The sequence below is a fragment of the Macrosteles quadrilineatus genome, unplaced genomic scaffold (genome assembly GCF_028750875.1).
Source record: "Macrosteles quadrilineatus isolate MER2022 unplaced genomic scaffold, UCM_ALF_1.0 Scaffold_5__1_contigs__length_97177068, whole genome shotgun sequence".
Classification (NCBI taxonomy): domain Eukaryota; kingdom Metazoa; phylum Arthropoda; class Insecta; order Hemiptera; family Cicadellidae; genus Macrosteles; species Macrosteles quadrilineatus.
In genome coordinates, this window is record NW_026542598.1 from 89,837,035 (window position 1) to 89,844,321 (window position 7,287).

Here is a 7,287-nt window from a genome sequence, read left to right on the forward strand (position 1 = left end):
GGGACCCAAAACGAATATATCCACTCAAAACTCAAACTCGAAAATTTTGACGAAAACAATACTTTCTCCATATACTATGGTATAGGGGGAGAAAGTAAAATCCGAACAGGGTTTGGTCCCAGTTAGTCCAGAATACCAGAACTGTAGGCCTACTGTAAGTGTTTGGGGGGAAATTGAGTATGTGTATTGTAAAGGTATTAAAGTTTTTGTTTTTTTTTTTAATAGTGATTAGTGTTGACAGATAATTACTCCTAAAAAAGGATTAGTTTATTTTAAGAGGCTGCTACTACATTTACAGGCTCTAAGACTCCCGATCTGCCTCAAACTTCATCCATGTACAACTTTCGCTGAGCAACGCCAACCCACCAAAGAAGCCTTCTGTGTTACTACTAGCCTAGCTGTTCTCTTTTGCCAACTAACTTAGCATCTATTGGTCATTATGTTTAAATATTTTAGAGGTAAATGCTTGTTTCGAGTGAGATTGGAAAAGAAAATGTTTTTGGCAGTTAAACTACATTGTTGATGAGACTTTAGCTTCTTAAATTGTAGCACAAATTGTGAAAGGCCAAAGTAAATATTATGGTATGTGAAATGGCAAAGCCATGAAGATGTAATGTTGTACCAAAAAATACAGAAGCTAGAGGTTTAGTTTGATACAAAATGTATATTAGTATATATATAACTGAGTAGCTGAAAGGTTGTAGCTATCTAGTATTCAGAAAGGAGCTGATTAGATCTTGAAATAAACGGTATCAGCATTCTGACACATACTTTCTCCCATAAGATTGTCAACAACCTTTCTCATGAGTAAGCGGTGAGAGTAAATATACGGAAATGGGATTTGTACAATTTTCTTCAGAATTTAAAGGACTATAACATACTAAATTTTTATCAAAATCGTTCTAGCCAATTTTGGGAAAATCCGATTTTCCGTTATTTTATGGGGATTTTTATGGGAAAATAACATAATTTACCATAACTTTTGAACCGTAATTTTTACAGAAATGGGATTTGTACAATTTTGTTTAGAATATAAAGGACTATAACATACAAAATTTTTATCAAAATCGTTCGGGCCATTTTTGAGAAAATCCTATTTTTCCAGTTTTTTATGGGGTTTTATGGGAAAATCTCCATTAAAAATAAAATTTTCTAAAAAATGGCAAAAACTATCAAAATTGTAAGTATCATAACATACTCTGTTAAATCAAAACCGGATTTTTGTCTAAAATCCTATTTTTCGTTATTTTATGGGGGTTTTATGGGAAAATAACATAATTTACCATAACTTTTGAACCGTAATTTTTACAGAAATGGGATTTGTACCATTTTGTTCAGAATTTAAAGGGCTACAACATACTAAATTTTTATTAAAATCGTTCGGGCCATTTTTGAGAAAATCCGATTTTTTCAGTTTTTTATGGGTTTTTATGGGAAAATCCCCATAAAAAATCAAAATTTCAAAAAAATGAAAAAAACGCCTGGAGATACCACGGATTAGAACCTACATACCAAATTTCATTGAAATCGGACCACAGGTGTAGTCCCTAGCTCTGTACACATCCAGACACACTGACACACACACAGACACACAGACACACACACACACACACACACACACACAGACATCACTTCGAAAACCACTTTTTTGGGTCCAGGGGGACCCAAAACGAATATATCCACTCAAAACTCAAACTCGAAAATTTTGACGAAAACAATACTTTCTCCATATACTATGGTATAGGGGGAGAAAGTAAATAAACGGTATCAGCAGTCTGACACATACTTTCTCCCATAAGTTTGTCAACAACCTTTATCATGTGTAAGCGGTGAGAGTAAATATACGGAAATGGGATTTGTACAATTTTCTTCAGAATTTAAAGGACTATAACATACTAAATTGTTATCAAAATCGTTCGGGCCAATTTTGGGGAAATCTGATTTTCCGTTATTTTATGGGGTTTTTATGGGAAAATAACATAATTTACAATAACTTTTGAATCTTAATTTTTACAGAAATGGGATTTGTACCATTTTGTTCAGAATATAAAGGACTATAACATACTAAATTTTTATCAAAATCGTCCGGGCCATTTTTGGGAAAATCCTATTTTTCCGTTATTTTATGGGGTTTTATGGGAAAATCCCCATTAAAAATAAAAATTTCTAAAAAGTGAAAAAAACTATCAAAATTGTAAGGACCATAACATACTATGTTAAATCAAAACCGGATCTTTGTCTAAAACCCTATTTTTCGTTATTTTATGGGGGTTTTATGGGAAAATAACATTAATTTACCATAACTTTTGAACCGTAATTTTTACAGAAATGGGATTTGTACCACTTTGTTCAGAATTTAAAGGGCTACAACATACTAAATTTTTATCAAAATCGTTCGGGCCATTTTTTAGAAAATCCGATTTTTCCGGTTTTTTATGGGTTTTTATGGGAAAATCCCCATTAAAAATCAAAATTTCAAAAAAATGAAAAAAACGCCTGGAGATACCATGGATTAGAACCTACATACCAAATTTCATCGAAATCGGACCACAGGTGTAGTCTCTAGCTCTGTACACATCCAGACACACACACACACACACACACACACACACACACACACAGACATCACTTCGAAAACCACTTTTTTGGGTCCAGGGGGACCCAAAACGAATATATCCACTCAAAACTCAAACTCGGAAATTTTGACGAAAACAATACTTTCTCCATATACTATGGTATAGGGGGAGAAAGTAAATACCCCCGCCGCAGCAAACCTGCAGACTAAGCGAATTTCCATTTGACTGATTGGATTTACACTGAAATGTCTACTTAAAAATTTAACATTTATTCCCGATTTAAATAGAATTAGTTTAACAAGTACTTAGGTTTGCTGCATATGGGAGGGTAAAATTGTTTTTTTTTTTTGTAAAATGTTAATAGTTAGTAAGAAATAAAAACATTTTCCAAATTTGATCAAAATATGATCATAAACAAGCAAACTACAACAGTTTACTTATTCTCCATAAGAATAACATGGGAATTTTAAATTTACAATTTTTTGGAATTTTCTCCGTAACCGTTAGGCGCATAATAACGCTTCAATATACTAAATTATTTGTTTTTTTAAGCTCTACAAAATGGTTTGGAAATAAATTGCAAAATTTTAAGTTTTTTGGGTCAAAAATGGGAAAAACCTATTTTTACCCCATAAAACCCCCCGTAAACACCCGTTCCCATGGTCCGATCATGCTGGATCGCGAACTCGTTCGAATAAACTTAGGTTTACACGTTTGTACCAAATTTCATCAAAATCGGATCATTTTTGCTTGAGTTATCGTGCTGACGGACACATATATATATATATATATAAATATATATATATATATATATATATGAATTTGAACGGATGGTGTTTTTGGCCTCTAGGGACCTCAAAACGAAAAAAAAAATCGGTCCCGCGTCCAGGTCTTACCATGAGTACTACGGTAATAGCTTATTCCCTATATGGGAAATTCGCTAAAAGGACAGTTTAGCTTTCTGATGGTTCAAAATAGGAGCCCAGCCACCCAGCTGTCCTTGATTATCGAACTTTTAAATAGTCAAGCAAATAAACAGCTGATCTTAGTGGGAGCTGTCACTTCATTCATTCAATACTCATCTTTGAATTTAAAAAAACACACGTGTGTTCGTGCCATATAGATATATTTAAATTAAATATAGTGGAAATGTTCAAAAAGTAATCAAAATATTAAATACTTTCAATAATTTAAGTCAGATAAAATTATAAATGTTTTTAAATTATTACAGTATTAGATAAAATTTAAACACCCCACCAAAGACTGTTTGACTGACGGTTTAAATTGTTACTGTAGCTTGAGTTGACGTGGGTTTTGATAAAATGAATATATGATTCCGTTGTAGGTTGAATTTAGAGTGTTAAGTAAAAGTTTTTAGAATGTGATAGTTTTGATACGCACGTGGTGGTTTTGTATAAAAATGTGTGTTGATTTGTTGTATTATCGCTGTTGTATGTTATATTAATTGGTTATTTTAGTTAGGCTTCAAGCCTTTATAATTACCGTATATTTAAGTTTTTAACGGATTGCTTGGAAATAACTCTATTCCATCTATACTAACACAGTATACTAATATATTTTATATTATTAGCTGATACTGTATTTAGAGCTTCGAACATGCATACATATCGTCCAAGGTTTATAAATAAATGTACCTAAAATTTGTATTACAAAGCGTAAGGTTTCACTGTAAAGCGACTTAGTGTTGGCAAGGTTTGTCCTTACTGACAAGTTTGAAGTTAGAACCATTGTAAACATGAGAAGTAGACATCAAATTGTCAGCAATTATTTCTGTTGCATCTTATATTTCTCACTAAAGCTCATCAAGTTGTTTCGATGGAAAACGCAAGGTAGGCATAAAATAGTTGGCGGTTATTTCTATCTGAAAGCTTTTCAAATTGTTTCGAAATTGTCGCTCTTTCGGTCGGGTAATTTTTATGAACTTGGAGTTTTTTTGTAGTATAATGTCACAAACCATGATTAACTGTCACTCTCAAGGCTTGTGGAAGGTTAACTTGTACTTGAGCCTTTCAAACTTTGTCAAGATGTGAAGCTAGTAGACACTATCCAAATTAAGTACAAACAATTGTATTTTTACACACAATTTATAGTGACACGGAATTTGTGAAAAAAGTTGGAATAGTTTTTGTCTTCCTATTCCATAATATGATCTTCAATGCAATTGGGGAGACTTCTTTTCTTTGCCAACCTTAACTGATCCTAAGTATATTTTATCAGAGACACAATTAATTAGTAACAGTGAACTTCTTTGTTTAGTTTTAAAACAGAGTGACAATTAATCAGGTCTATCATCCGTCTGAATTTCCTACAAAAACAGTTTAAAAACTATACTGTAATTGTTTCCTGAAAGACTTAAACCTTGATTTTTTTTCAAAATAACTTGTACTGTACAGTGTCTAAAAAGAAATCAGTGTAATTCCAAATATCGATGTAAACCTAAATGAATTCGCTAATCCAAAATACGATTAGAAGCTTGCAGTGGGACCGTAGTTCCGTACCATGCTTACTAGAGCCTGCCTCGTTTACGCTTTACAGCACAAAGTTACGATATTGCACAATATACCAAACATTTCGAGTCCATAGTATATAGAGAAAATTTATTAGAAACGAGATAATCCGCATTATATTTTCATTATTGATGTTTGTGTGTTTCTATATTCAAGTTAAATGAGGAAGTGATACTGTATATATTTTCGCGTAGGTTCCGTAATTAAAATTTGGAGTTTATGGAGAATAGACATAGTACAATCCTAATGGTACCTAATGTTAGATAAAATGTTTTGAACTCTGAGCTTGTAAGGTACTTTTAAAAGACTTAAATAGACAAAATAACCTCGGCATTTAGTTGCAATACAGTTGAGTCAATTATTGATATTTGATCACGTTGACATTTGTGATATCAAGTTATTACTTTTACATGTTGTTTTAATGTATTTTGTTATTTTTTTCTCTATAATTTGTATCAGTAGTTTTATCTATTGTTATTGTTTGTTTTAACTTTGTTAATTCTTTAACTAGTATTTTTATTCCTTCCTAATGTTTACTTAGTGCAATACTGTCTTAATGTAATAAAACTTTGTTTTCTAAACTCCTGTGCCTAATTTTACCTTAATGTCTTTAGTTATTTGTGTAACTAGTGAGCAAAGTGGCACTTTGCTGCACACGAGAAATGTTTACGCACGAGCCTGAGTGCAGCAAAGGACATTTGCACTCGTGTTACACATTAAATTTTTCCTACAGTCACTATAAAGCATAAAAATAATTAGGATTTTTTGAGAGGATAGCAGGCTTACCTGAATGGAAAGAGTCCAAACTGGCACAGGAAACGCAAAACTTTACACTATACACACAAAACATTAGAATATTTCACTGTCACTGACATCATTTTCAGCTAAGGAAGAGAGAGTTTTCTAGATGTCCAAAATGGTGGCCAGTGAGTTGTTGAGTCAGTGTTGCCAATAGTATGGATTAAAAAAAAAAACACAGTTTCAGTTCATCTAATATGCACTATATATATATGAATAAATATGTAAGCCTGCTAGTTGGGTTGGATGTTGAAGTGGAGTGGGTTAGATGAAAGGTATTATCTTAGGTTTAGGTTTGGGGGTTGTCTAGACTTAGTAAACCATTGGTAAGACAATTCCCATTGTTTTGTGTATATAGTGTAAAGTTTTGTGTTTCCTGTGCCAGTTTGGACTCTTTCCCATTCAGGTAAGCCTGCTATCCTCTCAAAAAATCCTAAAAATCTAGGCCCTTGTGCTCTATGCTACACCCTTAACATATAAATAATTAGTCTTTCAAACACTATACAACACGTTTTTAGGTTAGGTTAAGCCCAAGCGTTGAATGGAATGGAAAATATTGCACCAAACCAGCTGATTGTAGTCGTAGTATCTTTAAGTGTTACTTATTTTCAAGGGTACACGTATAAACGGTAATAATCAGTATAAACAGAATAAACAAGTAGATTGTTCTGCAAAATATGCCGAAAAAACATTTTCTGACCATTTTGTAACTTTCTTACTTACGCACCAAGAGGAAAACAGTTTGTATGCTCGTTCATACTTCTTTCTTGATTTTTCAGGTAACAGGTTTAATGAAACATGTTTTGCAGTTTATGCTATTTCTTCTGGTCTACACATATATTTACAATCACTTTCACTGAGTTAATCATTTTTTAACATGTTAGGCCCACTTATAATTAATCTTACGTTATGTTCAAACCAAGCGTTGAATGAAAATAGAACATAAACTATAAACACAAAATGACAGGTTAAATCGTAGTTATAATAGTCAATAGTTATTTTTTTGCTGTACAAAATAGTTTGGAAAGAAATTGCTAAATTTTATGTATTTTTTGGGGTAAAAAATGGGAAAAACCAATTTTTACCCCATAAAAACCCATTCCCATAGTCCGATCATGCTGGTTCGCGAACTTGTTCAAATAAATGTAGGTTTACACGTTTATACCAAATTTAATCAAAATCGGATCATTTTTGCTTGAGTTATCGTGCTAATGGACATGTATATATATATGAATTTGAACAGATGGTGTTTTTAGCCTCTAGGGACCTCAAAACAAAAAAGTAAATCGCTCCCTGGTCCAGGTCTTACCATGAGTACTACAGTAATAGCTTAATCCCTATATGGGAAATTCGCTGAAAGATTGGAACTAGACATGTAAAATAGA